The sequence below is a fragment of the Elephas maximus genome, chromosome 19 (assembly GCF_024166365.1).
Source record: "Elephas maximus indicus isolate mEleMax1 chromosome 19, mEleMax1 primary haplotype, whole genome shotgun sequence".
Taxonomy (NCBI): Eukaryota; Metazoa; Chordata; class Mammalia; order Proboscidea; family Elephantidae; genus Elephas; species Elephas maximus.
Window position 1 is genome coordinate 49,926,432 of NC_064837.1, and position 20,390 is coordinate 49,946,821.

Genomic DNA, 20,390 nt, shown 5'->3' on the forward strand with positions numbered 1-20,390 from the left:
GCCGGGGGCCGGGGGCCGGGGGCCGGGCTTGCAATGGAACCAAGTCGTCGGAGTCCCTGCTCTGAACAGATAACTTTCCACGTGGAAAGTGTACTGGTCCTCCGTCATGTGTTCGCTGACTGGTTTTGCAGCTCTCAGGACTAATCTCGTCCTACTGGGTTTCAGGCACTCCCCAAATTCAGGTCCTCCCTCACGCCCCATCTCTTACCTCCGTCCCCATCTCCTAAGTCTCTTTCAGTCATCTGCCAAAACTCCCTTTTATTTGCTGCCTCTTCTCTAACCGTTTCCTTCTTAAGCTTGCTTTACAAACTCCATGTCCTCCCCGGAGGATACCGCTGCTGCTCCTGCAGCCCTCTCACCTGGTGGATGTTTTCTCTCCCCACCCTTCATTCCGATGGCCCCAGAGGTGACAGACAAGGTGTTCTTTTGTCCTCATTGCTGCTTCCAGACCATTCTCCCTCAAGCCCTGCAGCTTCGAGTCTCGGTCTTCAGACCACACCCCTTATTATGCTCCTTGCTAAAGCCATCCACGGACCCCTCTTCACTTCATGCCTTGAAAATTTTTAGCTTCTGGCTTATTCTTGCTCCCTGGGAAAAACTACTTTGGTCATCACTTTCGGTAATTTCAACGTCCACACGGATGATCCTACCCCGGGGCAGCTCTCTGACCTGCTGGGGGTCACTAAGATTTAACCTTCGTGTGACAGAAAATCATTTACATGACTGTAATGGATGATCCTTTTATTGTAATGTTTCCACAAATCCTAATCCTCGTCCTCAATCCAGGGATCCATCAGGGATGGAGGAGGAGAGGGGCCGAAGGAACCTGAGGTCCTCCTCCATACACGGTCGGTATTATCATTCTGAGGTTGTAAAGCAGTCTCCACCCTTTACCCCTCTGTCCCTTGGTCCACATTCTTTTCTCAGGCTCCAGTGCCTCAATTTCCCCCCTCACCTCAACCTGGGCCCCCATCCTATAAGCCCGCCTAGCTGGTGCTCGGCCACTAGCCGAAAGGTTGGAGGTTCCCGTCCACCCAGAGGCACCTCGGAAGAAAGTCCTGGTGACTGACTTCCCAACAGCCAACCCCTGGAAATCTTATGGAGGACAGTCTTGGTCTAACACACATGGGGCGGCCATGAGTCGGAGTCAACTCGACGGCAACTGAAATGAAAGCCGCCGTGAGGGCCTGCCTGATTCCACTGACTCCACGTTCTGTTCCATATTCTCATTTGTTGGGTATCCTCCTAGGAACACAGAGCCAAATACACCCCGGTCTTGGGCCTCATGGCCAGGTGGGAGCCCCAATCATCTATTTATCTCTCAAGGCCCCCTCCTAATTGTGCCTGGTGTTCTCCTAGTCATATGGGCAGGTGTCAGGTCCCATCCTGGGCTAGATGCTTCCTGAAGGCAGGGATGGTACCATGGCTGGCCCATCTCTACTGCCAGCGCCAAGCACAGACCCTGGTGGTCCCGTCACAGGTGACTAGTGACCCTATGTTAAGTTGGAAGTGGAAGTGATGGCCGGAGGCCCAGAGACCGGTGGGGATGGACCCTGGCCCTGGCTTGACCAGGACCGCTCAGCTGTATTTCCCTGGGCAAATCCACTTCCTCAGGGAAAAGATGGGTTATCAGTCAGCATCCTGTTCAGCCTGATGGTCTGTTCACCTCTTAGTGATTCGCTACTGCCCGTCACTTCCAGAGATGACATTCGTTCTCATGAGAATTCTCCAGCCCACAACCTCCACTTGACCGCGAACTGCTGGTTTGCAAGAATGGATCACAGTCACCTCTCAGTGTTGAGCCCCCTGATGGTTGTGCAAAAAGCACCTTCATGGAATGAATGTGTCAACCCGAGGACTCAAAAGATCAAACGTGATGATCAGTGCGTTCTGTCTCTTTTAAAGAAAATCCAGGAATATTGTAAAAATAGGGTGTGACACAGTTTGTGTTGAAGGTAGCATGTCAAATTTGTGATGGAAAAAAAAAAATGGACTCGTTTACCCCAGAATAAATACCAAATGCCTCAAAGATTTAAATGATTAAAAAGAAAAATAGAAACAGAGGAAGATTTAGGAAATTATTTTGTAACCCCAGAATGGTGAAGTCTTTTCTAACTTCGACTCCAAATCTGAAAGCTATTTTTTAAATGATAAATTTAATGATATGAATTTGGATTTTTAATGAAATCATCACCTTCAGCACAGCCAAAAGACAAGTATCAAACTGGGGAAAATATTCGCCACTTACATTACAGACAGAGGGTCAATCCCCCTAATATGTAAGTTGCAAATATAAGCCCTTAGGATAAAGCCCAAGACAAGGCAAGAAAAGGCACCAAGTCCCTGAACTAGGAGTTCCGAGAAAAGAAGCTAAACGTGGCTCTTAAACACACAGGAGGAAGCTCAACCTTACCCACGGGAAAAAAAAAAAAGAAAAAACAATCCCCTTGCCAATCCAGTCGATTCCGACTCATAGCGACCCTATAGGACAGAGTAGAACTGCCCCATAGGGTTTCCAAGGAGCGCCCGGTGGATTCCAACCGCCCACCTTTCGGTTAGCAGCCCTAGCTCTTAACCACTACGCCACGAGGGTTTCCTACCCACGGTAAGAGGGCTGCAAATTAAACTTCACTGAGGTATCATTTCCCACCTATAAGATCGGCCTCCACCCCCCAAAAAAAGGATCCCAGCCTTGGTCCCTGTTTTAATCATATTACCTTGGCTGAGGTATGGTAAGGCCAGATGCAGATCAAGAGAGAGAGGCCTTGAAGTTCTTAAAGGTGTCATTGTACTCACAGGTCCCTGGGGAGAACACTGCACTCCACGCAGGGCCATTCAGGGGTTGCACCTGGGGACAGGGTAACAACTACGGGCTGGAACTGAAGGGCAAGCAGGATGGGGTTAGCGAGGCTTCCCCAGGATTGAGATTGGATATGTTGAATTTCAATTCCGAAGGCTCCAGACATAGGGGCTGTCCCTCTTGTTAGGTCCCTGGCCGCAGGGCGTTTAGGGCGGGCGCACAGTGGCCCAGGAGTGGTTGGAGGATGGGCTTCATCAGCTGCTCAGGAAGGGGATTAGAGAGGCCTCTAGCTAGGGCCTCACCACCGGGTCAAAGCAGCAGGTTAAGAAAACACTCTGCTGATTACAATCGCACACAGTGTTGCCGGCGGGGTCCGGGAAAGAGGCGCTGCCGGAGAGCTCCCGCCGTGCTCTTCCATCACTGCCTGCCACCCCGTAGTTCCTGGCTCCCTTGCAGCGAGGACTGCCCCACCGTGAGGGCGTAAGGGCACCCGACTCGCCTCTCCGGACCTCCGCGCCGGGGCGGCGCAGCTTTGCAGGCGCTTGGGTCCGCTTTGAGCCAACTCCGCGGGAGTGAATCAGGCTGAGAAGGCACTCGAGAGCCTTATGCAGGAAGTGAAGAACTCAGACACGGAGCAAAGGCCCTGAGATCGGAGGGTGCCTGTTTGAGAAATAGCTAAGAGACTGCTGTGGTTAGAGGAGAAGCAAGTAAAAGAGAAACAGACTATACTATCAGGGCGGCAGTAGGGGGCTGAGTGTGGAACCTAGAGACTTAGTAAGGCAGAGAACAGAGGGGCCCCCAAATCTGCAAACAAAGTAACAAGAAGTGGGCCAGGGCACAGAAACAAAGCCATTCTCCAGAACAATGGGGCAAGGTATCTAAAAATAGCCTGCAAACTTCTTTAAAGTTGCCTTTCAGAAGCAGTTGGAGAAAACCAGGCCCAGGGACATGCACAGAACATCCACCTGTGACCACTGTGTGACCTTCCACCAGGGGCAGTGAGGGGCTACAGCCCCAGCCGGGGAATCCAACCCGGGAGCGGGAGACTAGCAGGCGCGACACCCCATAATAAGTCCTGCTACGAATCCCAGAGGCCTCCATGACAGGAGCCATCTTGGAAAGCTGCTGCTCAAGCACTTTAGTTAACATGTCCCCGCCTGTATCTATGAATAAACATGAATCTTTTCCCTCCCAAGAGCTTTTAAAAACTCCAGCCTGTCTTTTGTTCTGTGAGATGAGGGTATGCTTTGCTCTAGGCCCTCCTGGTCTCCCTTGCAAGCCTCTTCAAAAAAGCTTTGCTCCTGTGGAAAACTAGGAGCCTTACCTGCTCATTCTTGACCAGTGAGAGGCAAGAACCTTATTCCAGTAACAGAACGACAAGTGATTAATTTGCAATGGAACACGTTCCATCCCCGTGGGTGTAATTCAGGACATCCTCTTCTCAGGAGGAAACGACCTGGCGACCTGAAGAGGGGAGAGCCAAAGACCTTCTGAAGAAGAACCTGGACAGGAGCGTAGAGGCCCTGACGAAGTGTGGGGGGCGGGGGCGGGAGAGCGGCCTCCTTCCCTCGTGTCCGCCCTGGCTGAGCGGGTTGAAGGCGCGACCTCGGCTGTTGCTCAGCTATTGGGTGTGAAGCACCAGCAAGGGAAAGAACAGTGAACGAAACAGAGTCCCTGCTTCCAGGGGCGCCTTTGGCACCACGGGAACTGCAGCCGCGTCAGCGCTCCCTTCAGAGTCCCCGGCAGCCGCCCTTCCTCTCGGGTCTTCCCGGTGGACTCGCACAAGCCAGGAGGTCGGCCCCAGCGGGGTTTCGGCCCGCCGGCTAGCAGCAGCGCTCCGGGGTGTGGAGCCCGCCGCGGTAGCCACGCCTCCCGGCCTCCCGGCCTCCCGGGGGCGGAAACCGGCGGGGCAGCAAATTAGAAATGGCGCTTCAGCCCGGAAGCGACGCGGCAAGAACGGATATAATAATTCTCTCTAAAAATGTAGAGACTACAAAACCTGCACGGGGACCTATTTGCACAGCAGTGCCAAAGACGCAAAGGAAATTATATCTGGAGTAAGTGTTAGGGACGAGTCTCATCATGAACAGAATATGGATGACAGGAGGAGGGAGGGTGACACTGCCCAGTCCCGCACCATCCTCACAATTGTTGATAAGTTTGAGCCCATTGTTGCAGCCACTGCGTCAATCTGTCTCATTGAGGGTCTTCCTTTTATTTGCTGGCCCTCCTCTTTACCAAGCATTGTGAATGATATCTTTCTCCAGGTACTGAACCCTTCTGGTAACGTGTCCAAAGTGCGTGAGAGGAAGTCTCCCTTGTAAGGAGCATTCTGGCCTTACCATGGCTTGGGTCTGGAGCACCTTAGTCCTCAAACTGATACCTTTTTTTTTTTTTAGGACTTTAAAGAGGACTTTTGCAGCAGATTTGCCCAATGTAATACGCCATTTTTTTTTTTCTTGACTGCTGCTTCATGGGCGTTGACTGTGGGTCCCAGTGAAATGCTGTGGGTCCCAGTGAAATGAAACGCTTGACAACTTCAGTGTTTGCTCCATTTGTCATAAGGATTTGTGTTTGTTTGTTTTCTTTATGCTGGGGTGTAATCCATACCAAAGGCTGTGGTCTTTGGTCTTCATCAATAAATGCTTCAAATCCTCTTCGCTTTCAGCAAGCAACGTTGTGTTATCTGCATAACAGGTTGTAATGAGTCTTCCTGCAATCCTGATGCCTCGTTCTTCTTCCTATAGCCCAGCTTCTTGGGTTATTTGCTCAGCATACAGATTGAATAAGTATGGCAAGAGGATACAACCCTGACGCACACCTTTCCTGATTTTAAACCACACGATATCCCCTTGTGTACAGGTTCCACATGAGCCCAATTAAGTGTTCTGGAATTCCCATTATTCTCAATGTTATGGTTCCCATAATTTGTTATGACCCACACAGTCGAATGCCTTTGCATAGTCAATAAAACACACGTAAACATCTTTCTGGTGTTTTCTGCTCTCAGCCAAGATCCATCTCATGTCGGCAATGATAGCCCTCATTCCACATCCTCTTCTGCATCTGGCTTGAATTTCTGACAGTTCCCTGTCGCTGTACTGCTGCAACCATGTATGAATTATCTTCAGCAAGCATTTACTTGCGGGTGGTATTGTTTGATAATTTCCACTTTCTGTTGGATCACCTTTCTCTGGAATGGGCACGTATATGGATCTCTTCCAGTCGGTTGACCAGGTAGCTGTCTTGCAAATTTCTTGGCATGGACAAGTGAGCCCTTCCAGTGTTGCATCCATTTGTTGAAACATCTCAATTGGTATTCTGTCAATTCCCGAAGCCTTGCTTTTCACCAATGCCTTCAGTGCAGCTCGGACCTCTTCCTTCAATACCATTGGCTCTTGATCACATCCCATCTCCTGAAATAGCTGGACTTCGACCAATTCTTTTTGGTCCAGTGATTCTGTGTGCTCCTTCCATCTCCTTTTGATGCTTCCTGCATCGTCCAATATTTTACCCATAGAATCCTTCAATATTGCAACTTGAGGCTTGAATTTTTCTTCAGTTCTTTAAACTTGAGAAATGCCAAGCGTGTTTGTGATGGTTAAGGTTGTATATCAACTAGGCTGGACCATGATTCTCAGTGGTTTGGCAGTTAGGTAGTAATGTAATTTGGCAGTTAAGTAATGATGTAGGCATCCTCCATGATGTGATCTGATGTGATCGGCCAATCAGTTTAAGGGGAGTTACTCAGGGGTGTGACCTGCATCCAATATATATGTGGACATTCTGGCAAAGCTCACTGGCTTTTTCTTGCTCTGGATCCTTTTCCAGCTCATCATCATCTGACTTCCAGTTCTTGGAACTCGAGCCAGTGGCCTGCTGTATTGCCTGCTGATCTTGGGATTCATCAGCCCCCATATCCTGTGAGTCAGGAGCCTGCTGACTTACCTGTCGATCTTGGATTCATCAGTCTCTGCAGGCTGTGAGCCAGCGGCTTGCCGTCTGAGCTGCCAATCTTGGGTTCATCAGCCCCTGCAGCTATGTGAGTTAGACGAAGCCTCCAGCCTCACACCTGATCCACAGACTTGGTACTTGCCAGCCTCTACAACCATGAGAGCCATTGTCTTGAGATCAACCTGTGTGTGTGTGTGTGTGTGTGTGTATGCTTCACTATGAGCCAGCCTAAGACATTGGTGCTGAGAGTGGTTCTACAGAAACAAAATAGTGAGGATGAGTTTTCTAAATTGGCTCTCAGGTCTGACTAGTCTTAAAGGTGCTGCCTCCAGTAGAAAAGAAGGCACTGCTAATCTGTGGCATGAGGTGGCAATATTAATATGCAAAATATCACCACCAATAGATAAGCGTTGGCGAGAAGCGAGGGTCTGGCTGATCGCCTGTTTCGTACTTTTCTACAGCTTTGTCAGAATGAGAAGTATAGGGAAGCTGGTTGGTTGGTCCCACTTTGTCTTAGTTATCTAGTGCTGCTATAAGAGAAAGACTACAAGTGAAAAGCTTTAATAAAGAGAAATTTATTCTCTTACACTTTAGGAGGCTAGAAGTCTAAACTCAGGGTGCCAGCTCTAGGGGAAGGCTTTCTCTCTGTGTCGGTTCTGGGGGAAGGTCTTTGTCATCAATCTTCCCCTGGTCTAGGAGCTTCTCAGCACAGGAACCCCGGGTCCAAAGGGCGTGCTCTGCTCCCAATGCTGCTTTCTTGGCGGTATGAGGTCCCTCTGTCCCTCTGCTTGCTTCTCTCTTTTATATCTCAAAAGAGATTGACTCAAAATACAATCTAATCTTATAAATTGAGTCCTGCCTGATTATCATAACTGCCCCTAACCCTGCCTCGTTAACATCATAAAGGTAGGATTTACAACACATAGGAAAATCACATCAGCTGACAAAATGGTGGACAATCACACAATACTGGGAATCATGGCCTAGGCAAGTTGACACACGTTTGGGGGACACAGTTTAATCAGTAACGTACTTTCTCTAGATATAGTGGTAAGAAAGAGATGAGCTCAGGGCTTCAGAGTCACAGCTCAAGCGCCACATAAAAGACCTCAAAGTTGCCGCTTGTGCCCTGAAAGAAAGCCTTATTTCTTGTAGCAACAGAGCTGATATTGCCAAACACCAAACTCAGAGTCTTCCTGTAAGAGTGATTGAATTACAAGGCCAAGGCCACCTGAATTCCCAACCTGGAATGGTGCTGAAGTTCAACTGAGGGCATTGATTGGGAAGAAATAGGATCCTGAAACTTGGAATGGGGACATATGGGCAGATAATCAGGAAGCTGGGGACATCGAGCCCCTAAATTCCATTGAATCACTCCCGTCAACAAAAACAGCCCTCTTACTACCATCTGAAGAGATTATTCCATCTTTGTCTGCCTAGCCACCCTACCCAGTAAAATCAGTATGCCCTCCACCCCCATCTGATGAGATTAATACAGTCGTGTCTGAAGAGCCTTTGTCCAAGTCATCACCTGGGGCAGCATCTGAGTCATTGCCTGGGGCATTGCCTGGGGTAGATGCCTTACAAGACATTGCTGAATGTTCCCAGGACCCACCCCCGCTACCCATTTTTGCTTCTAGACCTAAACTAGACTTACGTCACAGCGAGCCCGGAAAGGTGAAGTACAAAGTCTGACCGAGGAGGAGGTGTGCTACACTCCAAGAGAACTGTTTGACTTTTCTAATATGTACAGACAGAAACCTGGGGAATATGTGTGGAAATGGCTATTGAGGGTGTGGGATAATGGTGCAAGGAACATGAAGTTGGATCAGTCTGAGTTTATTGATATGTACCAACTAAGCACAGAGTCTTCATTCAATGTTTCAGCTCCAGAGGTTATGAAAGGATCTAGTAGTTTATTTGGTTGGGTCACTGAAGCATGGATTACACCATGGACTACATTGAATTAGGTTGAAATAACGGACCTGCCTTTGTACACTGTAGAAGAAGGTATCCAAGGTCTTAGGGAAATTGGCGTATCAGAGTGGATTTATCAGGTTAGGCCCACAGACCCACACATGGAGTGCCCAGAGGTCATGCCTTTTTCCACAATGGTGAGGAACAAATTTGTGAAGGGAGCCCCAACATCCTCGAATATTGCTGTGGTTGCTATTTTCTGTATGTCAGACTTCACAGTGGGAACTGCCCTGAGTTAAGACACCTAACTACAATGGGCCTGATTGTAGGAGGACCCCATGGTGGTAGGAGCCAAGTGGTGGAACTCAATCAACAAAAACAAGGTGGATGTGGTTACCGTAATGGACAGCAGAGTAATAGTGGGATTAGGGTGGGATTGTAATGCCCTAAGGTCGCATCATTGATCCAATGTAAAGGGAGTTTCCCTGGGGTGTGGCCTGCACCACCTTTTTATCTTACAAGAGATAAAAGAAAAGGGAAGCAAGCAGAGAGTTGGGCACCTCATACCACCAAGAAAGCAGTGCTGGGGGCAGGGTGCATCCTTTGGACCCAGGGTCCCTGTGTGGAGAAGCTCCTAGTCCAGGGGAAGATTGATGGGACGGTCGACAGAGAGAAAGCTTTCACCTGGAGCTGATGCCCTGAATTTGGACTTTTAGCCTACTTTACCTTAACTCTTCGTTAAAGCCATCCACTTGTGCTATTCCTGTTATAGGCAGCACTAGATGACTAAGACATAAGCCAAAAGCAATACCGCATTCCTGGAGGGATTGCAGAGATTACTGCCACCACGAAGGACTTGAAGGATGCAGGGTGGTAATTCCCACCATATCCCCACTCAACTCACCTATTTGGCCTGTGCAATGGAATATCGTACACTTGAAGAATGACAATGGAATATCATAAACTTAACCGGGTGGTGACTCCAATTGCAGCTGCTGTTTCCAGATGTGGTTTCATTGCTTGAGTACTTGGTATGCAGCTATTCATCTGGCCAATGCTTTTTTCTCAATTCTAGTTTTGAAGGAACACCAGAAGCAGTTTGCCTTCAGCTGGCAAGGCTAGCAATACACCTCACTGTTCCACCTCAGGGGTATATCAACTCTCCAGACCTATGTCATAATTTAGTCTGCAGGGAACTTGATCACCTTTCCCTTCCACAAGATGTCACACTGGTCCATTACATTGATGATAGTATGCTGATTGGACCGAGTAAAGAAGAAGTGTCAATGGCTCTGGACTTATTGGTAAAATATTTGCATGCAAGAGGGTGGGAAACTAATCCCACAAAAATTCAGGTGCCTTCCACCTCAGTGAAATTTCTGTGAGTTCAGTGGTGTGGGGCATGCCAAGATATTCCTTCGAAAGTGAAAGACAAGTTGTCACATATGGCCCCTCCAAAACTAAAAAGGAGGCACAATGCCTGGTGGGCCTCTTTGGATTTTGGAGGTAGCATATCCCTCATTTGGGTGTGCTACTTCAGCCTATCTATCAAGTGACTCGAAAAGCTGCTAGTTTTGAGTAGGGCCCAGAACAAGAGAAGGCTCTGCAGCAGGTTCAGACTGCCGTGCAAGCCACTCTGGCACTTGGGCCATATCATCCAGCTGATCCAACAGTGCTTTAAGTGTCAGTGACAGATAGAGATGCTGTTTGGAGTCTTTGCCAGGCCCCTATTGGTGAACCACAGTGCAGATCCTTAGGATTTTGGAGCAAGGCCCTGCAATCCTCTGCAGATAACTACTGTCCTTTTGAGAAACGGCTTTTGGCTTGTTCCTGGGCCTGAGATGAGGCTGAATGTTTAACCATGGGACACCAGGTCACCATGTGGCCTGAGCTGCCCATCGTGAACTGGGTGTTGTCTGACCCACAGAGCCATAAAATCAGACATGCACGGCCGCACACCATCATTAAATGGAACTGGTATATACGAGATCAGACCCGAGCAGGACCTGAAGTCACAGTAAGTTGTATGAGGAAGTGGCCCCAATGCCGATGATCTCCACTCCTGTCACATTACCTGCTCTCTCCCAGGCTGCACCTATGGCATCATGGTGAGTTCCTTGTGACCAGTTGACTGAGGAAGAGAAAACTCATGCCTGGCTTACAGACGGTTCCACATGATATGCAGGCACCGCTCAAAAGTGGACAGTGGCAACACTGCAGCCCATTTGTGGGACCTCCCTGAAGGACAGTGACGAAAGGAAAGCCTCCCAATGGGCAGAACCTCAAGCAGTGTGCCTGGCCGTTTGCTTTGCTTGGAAGGAGAAATGGCCAGATGTAAAACTGTATACTGATTCATGGTCTGTGTCCAATGGTTTGGCTAGATGGCCAGGGACTTGGAAGGAACATGATTGGAAAATTGGAGACAAGGATTTATGCGGAAGAAATATGTGGATGGGCCAAAGAAGTGAAGATATTTTTGTCTTGTGTGAATGCTCGTCACAGGAGGATTTTAACAGTCGAGTGGATAGGATGATGTGTTCTGTGGAAACCAGCCGCCTCCTTTCCCCAGCCACTCCCATCATTGCCCAATGGGCTCATGAACCTAGTGGCTATGGTGGCAGGCATGGAGGTTATGCATGGCCTCAGCAACATGGACTTCCACTCACCAAGGCCAACTTGGCTACAGCCACTGCTGAGTGCCCAGCATGCCACCAGCAGAGAACAACACTGAGTCCCCAGTATGGCTCTGTTCCTTGAGGTGATCAGCCAGCAACCTGGTGGCAGATCGATTACATTGGACCACTTCCATCACGGAAAGGGCCCCCTTTTGTTCTTAATGGGATAGATACTTGCTCCAGACACAGATTTGCCTTCCCTGAATGCAACGCTTCAGCCAAAATACTGCATGGATTGAGATGTGTTCCAAAAAAATATGTGTATCAATCTGGCTAGGCCATGATTCCCAGTATTGTGTGATTGTTCATTGTTCACCATTTTGTCATCTGATGTGATTTTCCTATGTGTTGTAAATACTATCTCCATGATGTTGAGGAGATGGGATTGGCAGCCGTTATGCTAATAAGGCAGGACTCAATCTACAAGATTGGGTTGTGTCTTGAGCCAATCTCTTTTGAGATATATAAGAGAGAAGTGAGCAGAGAGACACGGGGACCTCATCCCACCAAGATACAAGAGCCAGGAGAATAGCACGTCCTTCGGGCCTGGGGCCCATGCGATGAGAAGCTCCTTGACCAGAGAAGATTGATGAGAAAGACCTTCGTCCAGAGCCAACACAGAGAGAAAGTCTTCCCCTGGAGCCGATGCCCTGAATTTGGACTTCTAGCCTACTAGACCGTGAGAAGATAAACTCCTGCTTGTTGAAGCCACTCACTTGTGGTATTTCTCTTATAGCAGCACTAGATAACTAAGACAACTACCATCCATGGACTTACAGAATGCCTTATCCACCGTCATAGTATCCCACACTGCATTGCCTCGGATCAAGGGACTCACTTCACAGCAAATGGAAGTGTGGCAATGGGCCCACGCTCACGGAATTCACTGGTCTTACCACGTTCCCCATCACCTTGAAGCAGCTGGCTTGACAGAATGATGGAATGGCCTCCTAAAGACAAAATTACAGTGCCAGCAAGGTGGCAATACTTTGCAGGGTTGGGCCAGTGTTCTCCAGGAGGCTGTATATGCTCTAAACCAGTGTCCAATATATGGCGCTCTTTCTCCCATAGCCAGGATTCACAGCTCCAGGAATCAAGGGATGGAAATAGCAGTGACACCACTCACTATTACCCCTTGTGATCCACTCATAAAATTTTTCCTTCCTGTCCCCACAACGCTGTGCTCTGCAGGTCCGGAGGTCCTGTTTCCAAAGGGAGAAATGCTCCCACGCAGAGACAAAATACAGATTCTATTGAACTGGAAGTTAAGAATTTCACCTGGCCACTTTGGGCTCCTTATGACTATGGAACAACAGGTAAAAAAGGGGAGTTACTATATTGGCTGGTGCAATTGATCTTGCTTACCAAGGGGAAATTGGATTGGTGTTTCATAATGGAGGTAAAGATGATTATGTCTGGAGTTAACAAACAAACAAACAAACAGAAAATAACAAATGTTGGAAAGGTTGCAGGGAGATTGGAACTCTTATGCACTGCTGGGGGGAATGCAAAACGGTACAATCATTTTGGAAAACGTTATGGTGCTTCCTTAAGAAGCTAGAAATAGAAATAGCATATGTTCCAGGAATCCCACTCCTAGGAATATATCCTAGGGAAACAAGAGCTGTCACACAAATAGACATATGCACACCCATGTTCACTGCAGCATTATTCACGACAGGAAACAGACAGAAACAACCTAAGCGCCCATCAACAGAAAAATGGGTAAACAAACTATGGTACATACACACAATGGAATACTATGCAAAGATAAAGAACAATGATGAATCTGCAAAACATCTAACAACATGGATGAATCTGGAGGGCATTATGCTCAATAAAAACACATGAAAACGTTTCCTTCCACAGGGAAAGAAATAATCTTTGATGGTTATGAGGGAGGGGAGGTGTCATGGACTGGATTATGTCCCCTCCAAAAATGTGCCTATCAATTTGGCTGGGCCATGATTCCTGGTATTGTGTGATTTTCCTATATGTTGTAAATCCTGCCTCTATGATGTTAATGAGGGAGGATGGGCAGCAGTTGTGTTAGTGAGGCAGGACTCAACCTACAAGTTTGGATTGTGTCTTGAGGCAATCTCTTGAGACATAAAAGAAAGAAGCGAGCAGAGAGACAGGGGGACCTCATACCACCAAGAAAGCAGTAGGACAGAGCCTGTCCTTTGGACCCAGGGTTCCTGTGCAGAGAAGCTCCTAGCCTGGGGAAAGATTGGTGAGAAGGCCCACAAAGAAAGCCTTCCCCTGGAGCTGACACCCTGATTGTGGACTTTTAACCTACTTTACTCTGAGAAAAATAAACTTCTCTTTGTTAAAGTCATCCACTTGTGGTATTTCTGTTATAGCAGCACTAGATAACTAAGACAGGAGGGCTGGCGTCTTAGGCTGGGTTCTCCAGAGAAGCAAAACCAGTAAAGCATATAAATATATCTATATAGAGAGATTTATATCAAGGAAATGTCTCACGAGGTTGTAGAAGCTGGAATGTCCCAAGTCCATGGGTCAGGACAAAGGTTTCTACTTCTTCACGTAGTCACAGGGGCTGACGAACCCAAGATCAGCAGGTCAGAGAGCAGGGCTCTCGCTTACAGGCCGTGAAGATTGGTGAATCCCAAGATCGGCAGGCAAGACCACAGGTAAGCCACTAGCTCAAGTCCCAAGAACCGGAGGTGAGAGGAACAGGAGCCAGCTGCAGAACCCAGTGCCCGCAAAAAGCCCCCTAGCCTTTCCAGAATGTCTGCTTATTGTTGATGCAGGCCACACACCCAAAGAAACTCCCTTTCAACTGATTGGCTACTCAGAGCAGATCCTACCATGGGGGTGATCACATATCAGATCTCAACATGGAAGTGGTCACAACATTATACAACTGTCAAAACACTGAGAATCATGGCCCAGCCAAGTTGACACACAATCTTAACCACCACAGAAAGAGACTGGAGAAAGTCTGAGACTATGGCCCCTGGACACCATTTTAATTCAGTATTGAAGTCACTCCTGAGGGCCACCCTGCAGCCAAAGATTAGTCTGGACTATAGGGCCAACAAAAACACGCGTGAAGAGTGTGTTTTGTAGTTCAATCATGTATAAGAGGCTAATGGGCACATCAGCCCAAAAGCAAAGACAAAACGGCAGGAAGGGACAGGAAAACTGGACAAATGGAAACAGGAAAGTGGGGTGAAGACGGGAAGAGTACGGACATGTTGCAGGGTTGCCAAGCAATGTCACAAAACAATTTGTGTTAACTTTTTAATTAGAGACTAATTTGCTCTGTAAACTTTCACCTGAAACACAATTAAAACAAAAAGAAGAAGAAGATTAAGTCTGGAATACAGGAGATCCCTTACGCCATCTCTTAGTACTACTATGCCCTGTGATTAAAGTCAGTGGACAACTACAGCAACTCAATTCCGACATGATTACTAATGGCCCAGACCCTTCAGGAATGAAGGTTTTAGTCACCTTGCCATGCAAAGAACCATGACCAGCTGAGGTGCTTGTTGAGGGTACAGAGAATACGGACGCATGGGGGAAAAAGGTAGTTCTAAATACCAGTTACAACAATGTGATCAGTTGCAGAAATGAGGACTGTAATTGATATGAGTATTTCTTCCTTGTATGTGTGCATCAAATATTTTTGTTTTCTCCACTTATAAAATATAAGATGCAAACAGGGTGATATGGGTTGAATTGTGTCCCCCAAAATTATGTGTATCAATTTGGCTAGGCCGTGATTCCCAGTACTGCCCGCCATTTTGTCATCTGGTGTGGTTTTCCTATGTGTTGTAAATCCTATCACTATGATGTTGATGAGGTGGGATTAGCAGCAGTTACGTTAATGAGACAGGACTCAATCTACAAGATTGGGTTGTGTCTCGAGCCAATCTCTTTCAAGATATAAAAGAGAGAACTGAGCAGAGAGACAAGGGGAACTCATACCACCAAGAACAAGAGCCAGGACAATAGCTCGTCCTTAGGACCTGGGACCCCCGTGCTGAGAAGCTCCTTTACCGAGGAAGATTGATGACAAGGACCTTCTCCCAGAACTGACAGAGAGAGAAAGCCTTCCCTTGGACCTGGCACCCTGAATTCACACTTCTAGCCTCCTAGACTGTGAGAGAATAAATTTCTCTTTGTTAAAGCCATCCACTTGTGGTATTTCTGTTATAGCAGTACTGGATAACTAAGACACAGGGCAGATATGACTTTGTAATTGTTTACTTAGAGATTGTGTATGGTTTAAGGAGATGTGTAGAGGTGCCAAATTGACAAAGGGTGAACTGCGATGGTTAAGGTTATGTGTCAGTTGGGCTGAGCTGTGATTCTCAGTGGTTTGGCAGTTATGTAATGATGTAATGTGGCAGTTCTGTAATGATGTAGTCATCCTCCATGACATGATCTGATGTGATCAGCCAATCGGTTGTAAAGGGAGTTACTCAGGGGTGTGGCCTGCAGCCAAAATATGTATCTATGTAAATTCTGGCAAAGCTTGCTGGCTTTTGCTAGCTCTGGAGGCTGCATCCAGCTTGTCATCATCTGACCTCCATTTCTTGGGGCTCGAGCCAGAGGCCTGCTGTATTGCCTGCAGACCTTAGATTCCTCGGTCACCACAGCCCGTGAGCTTGGGTTCGTCAGCCCCTGAAGCTACGTGAGTCAGGAGAAGCCTCCAGCCTGATACCTGATCCGCAGACTTGGGACTTGCCTCATGAGCCCTTTCCTTGAGATAAATCTCTCTCTATATACACGTATGTTTCAACGGTTTTGCTTCTCTAGAGAATCCAGCCTAACACAGTGTATTTTTCTTTTGATTTTCTGACTCCAGGTCTTTGCTCATTTCATTATAATACTTTATCTTCTCGAGCCGCCCTTTGAAATCTTCAGCTCTTTTACTTCATCGTTTCTTCCATTTGCTTTAGCTACTCTAGGTTCAACAGCAAGTTTCAGAGTCTTTTCTGACAAACATTTTGGTCTTTCCTTTCTTTTCTGTCTTTTTAATGACCTCTTGCTTTCTTCATGTACGATATCCTAGATGTCATTCCACAGCTCGTCTGGTCTTCAGTTGTTAGTGTTCAATGCATCAAATCTATTCTTGAAATGGTCTCTAAATTCGGGTGGGATATACTCAAGGTTGTACTTTGGCTGCTGTGGATTTGTTTTAATTTTCTTCAGCTTCAACTTGAACTTGCAGTTGAGCAATTGATGGTGTCTCTTCTGCAGTTGGCCCCTGGCCTTGTTCTGACTGATAATGTTCAGCATCTCTATTGTCCCTTTCCACAGATGTAGTCGACTTGATTCCTGTGTATTCCATCTGGTGAGGTCCACATGTATAGTCGCCATTTATGTTGCTGAAGAAGGTATTTGCAATGAATAAGTCGTGGGTCTTGCAAAATTTTATCATGCAATCTCCAGAGTCGTTTCTATCACCAAGGGCATACTTCCCAACTACAGATCCTTCCTCTTTGTTTCCAGCTTTCACATTTCAATCACCAGTAATTAGCAATGTGTCCTGATTGCCTGTTTGATCAATTTCAGACTGCAGAAGTTGGTAAAAATCTTAAATTTCTTAATCTTCGTGGTTGGTGTGTAAATTTGATTAACAGTCATATTAACTGGTCTTCCTTGTCGGTGTATGGATATTATCCCACCACTGACACTTTGCACTTCAGGATAGGTCTCGAAATGTTCTTTTTGACAGTGAATGCAGTGTTGTTCCTCTTCAGTTTGTGACTCCCAGCGTAGCTGACCTTGTGATTGATTCAAAACGGCAAATACCAGTCCGTTTCAGCTCACTAATGCCTAGGATATCTACTTTCAAGTGTTCCATTTCATTTTTGACAACTTCCAATTTTTCTAGAGTCATAGTTCCCCACATTTAGGTTCTTGCTAACTCACTCTTAGCTTCCAGTTCCCTCTTTTTTTTTTTTTTCTTCTTTTACATGCTCTTGCCTTGGTAAGTTATTGGCCCGCCTGGTATCGATCTGTTGCATTTTAAGCCAGCTAACAGTAGTCATGTACTAGCATGAAGTAGTAGTAGCAATTGTCTGTATTAGCACTAGGGGTCCCTGTGTTGGTGCAAACGGCTAGCGCACTGAGCCACTAATAAAAGGGTGGCAAAGTTGGTGGTTTGGGTGGAAGTGTATCAGAAACAAGGACCTGGTGATCTGCTTCCAAAATATCAGCCATTTAAACCCTATGGAGCACAGTTCTACTCTGACACATGGGGTCACCATGAGTCGGAGTTGACTAAACAGCAACTCGTGGTGCTGGCATGTTAGCAGTCAGTGTGTAAGGAGAAGTATGTTCTTAGCCTATAAACTCTTTGGGATAACTCTCATCATCCTCGCAACAAACTTGAATTTAGTTGCTGTAATTACCCACCTTACCAGAGGGGGTGTCTCCAGCTAACACACCTAGCAGATCTGAGGCTCCAACCTGGTTCCAGGCTCCACGCTGTTGTCCCTGCCCCGCATTAAAGCTCATTATCATGCATTGTGTACATATAGGATGACACACCATTGCAACCCTGCCCTTCCCTCCATGCCCATTAACCACAAGAAGCCCAGGCCACACAACTCTTCCCTATTTCCCAAATCTCATTCCCATTAGGCAATCTGCATCCTTTACGACTTCTTCCCCAAACCCATTGTTTTCTTCACGCCCCTTCTCTCCTTTGCTCTGCCATGGCTCTCCTATCTGAGGATATTGAACTCCGGCAGCCTCAGATTATCAAGTGCTAGCTGAATCGGAATACCTCACCACTGATTTCCCTCTGGCAGGGAAAGTGGGGACTGTTCCTCCTCCACGGTGGTCCACATAGACCAACGGCAATGTTCCCGAACTGCCCCCGACCCCAGCTTGGAGTTCAGCTTCGAGTGGCATACCACCCACTCCCTCACCTCCTTCCCGCCATCGGTCCAGCCGCGGGTCTCCCGTCCTACTGCGCACCCGCTCATTCCTTGGGGATTTTAGCTCCCGGCTCACTGTCTCTCGCCGACTTACTCCTGTCGCGATTCCCGGTGATGGCAACACCCGCGCAGATGATCCTTCCAACACCCTGGCCTGATCTCAGCTCCTTAACCTTGACCCCCATACTCTAATCTACGGCCCGTGTTCAGATTTCGCCAATCATCTCAACAGAGCCCCTTACTGCCATTTGTTTTCCTGGCCCAGGAGCCAGTCCGGGATCACTTGTTGCGTTTGGTTGGCATGTCCCTCTAAGTCTCTGTGGGGCGGAGGCTTTAAGTTTGCCCAAAGCATTTGGTCTTTATCCTTGGTCCCTGAGAGATGATAGCCTCTAAAACGTTGGGACTGTGCCCCAGTGAGTGAAGTGTCTTGGATGAGGGCTCCAGACCACACCACCTAATGAGGTGCCTCTTTGGTGGGGGTTGGCCAGGCCAGAAGGACTCAGTTGACTGCAGGGCGCGGGGTGGGGGAGGGGGGTGGGGGGGTGGGGAGGCACGATTCAATCAATCCTGCCCGCTTAATGAGGCTTCGATAAAGGCTCTGGACTCGGAAGCTCCCCGGGCTTCCCGGTTGATGAAAGGCATCCATGCAGGGGCGAGGGTAGCGCATCCCTTTTTGGCACGTGGAAGCTCCGCGTTGGGAACGCTCCCAGGCCTCAGGCTCTGCGTCTCTTCATTTGTATCCTTTTTGCTGTAATAGAACTGTAATCCTAAGCAGAGCGCTTTCCCGAGTTCTGTGAGTCGTTGTAGCAAATTACCAAACCTGAGGGAGTAGTGGGAGCTAGCAGGCCGGAAGTGAGAGGGAGCCCTGGGGCCCCCGGAGCTTACCGCTTGGCATCCCGACCCGGGGTAGTGGGAAAACTCCCAATTTGTAGCGGGCAGGTCAGCCTCAGCCACCCCGGCCTCCCACGCTCTTCCTCGGGAACCTCCTTAGGGCGTCTGAACTGGTGGCTCCTTGTGCCTGGAATGCTCCTCCCCTCGCAGAAGAGGACTGGATTTACCGCGAAGCTGTGTCCTCCCCACGGAGGGCCCCGTACCCAGGAGTCGCCGGTCCACCCGGTGAACCTGTCATCGCCTGCATTGCCCGGGGGACTGTACTCTGGCGGCGCCCACCAAGAAGAAAAGAAGAAAATTAATGGTAAATAAATCCTCATCATCATAAAAGAGAGGGAGGGAGAGAGAGAAGGTGAAATCGAGATACATGTGTGTACACTTATCCGTATATGTCTATATACATACATGTGTGGAGGTGGCATACGGTTAGGAGGACACTGTGAAACCCTTTCAGCGTAGCTGTGCGTTTAAGGATTTGAAAGAAAAACCTCATAGAGCGGTTTGCGTCTTGCTCGTCCTGGGCTTTTCCTCCTTTTTCCCAGGGCGACGCGGCTGAAGGAGCTGTCCCACCCCATCCTCTCTGTTGATTTACGTGCGGCTGGGTTTGGGTTTGGGTTTGGGTTTGGGTTTGGGTTCCAAGGCGAGGGGGCGGTCCCGCCGAGCCGGAGAAGGCCCGTGTGGGCGGTTCATGCAAATGAGAAATGTCTGTTTCGCCCGGAAGCTAGGGGAGCTGGAAAGTTAAAAGGTGCAAAAGGCCCCAATAAGTATCAACCTGCCAAGCCACGTATTCGTTGAGGTTCTGACAGCAGCACGCTGGCAAAAGTAGGAGAGCGGGTGAGTCCTGGGTTGAGGCTGTGTGTGCTCACCGTGAGCTGAAGATGTGTGAGGGGAGCAGTGCCCCGGCGAGGGGGGCGGAGACCGGCATCGCTTCTCGGCCTTTTGGCTAAGATCAAGTGTAGTATCTGTTCTTATCAGTTTAATATCTGATACGTCCTCTATCCGAGGACAATATATTAAATGGATTTTTGGAGCTGGGAGGTGGAATAGGAGCTTGCTCCGTCCACTCCACGCATCGACCTGGTATTGCAGTACCTCCAGGAACGGTGCACCCCCCTCCGGGGACCACAACCGGCGGTCTAACAGCAGCAGAAATGGCGCGCTTCTCCCTGTCTTTTGCGTTTATGTGGCTCCCGCGTCTTCTATCCGGGGCGCCTTACGGAGTAATGTCTC

General features: G+C 48.2%; 1 non-coding gene across 1 annotated transcript; it reads left to right on the forward strand.

Moving 5' to 3' along the window:
- Nucleotides 1-20,083: 20,083 nt before the first annotated feature.
- On the forward strand, nt 20,084-20,274 carry LOC126063403 (U2 spliceosomal RNA). Its single transcript, XR_007514343.1, has one exon. It is a non-coding gene; the product is annotated as a U2 spliceosomal RNA (small nuclear RNA).
- Nucleotides 20,275-20,390: the final 116 nt, after the last annotated feature.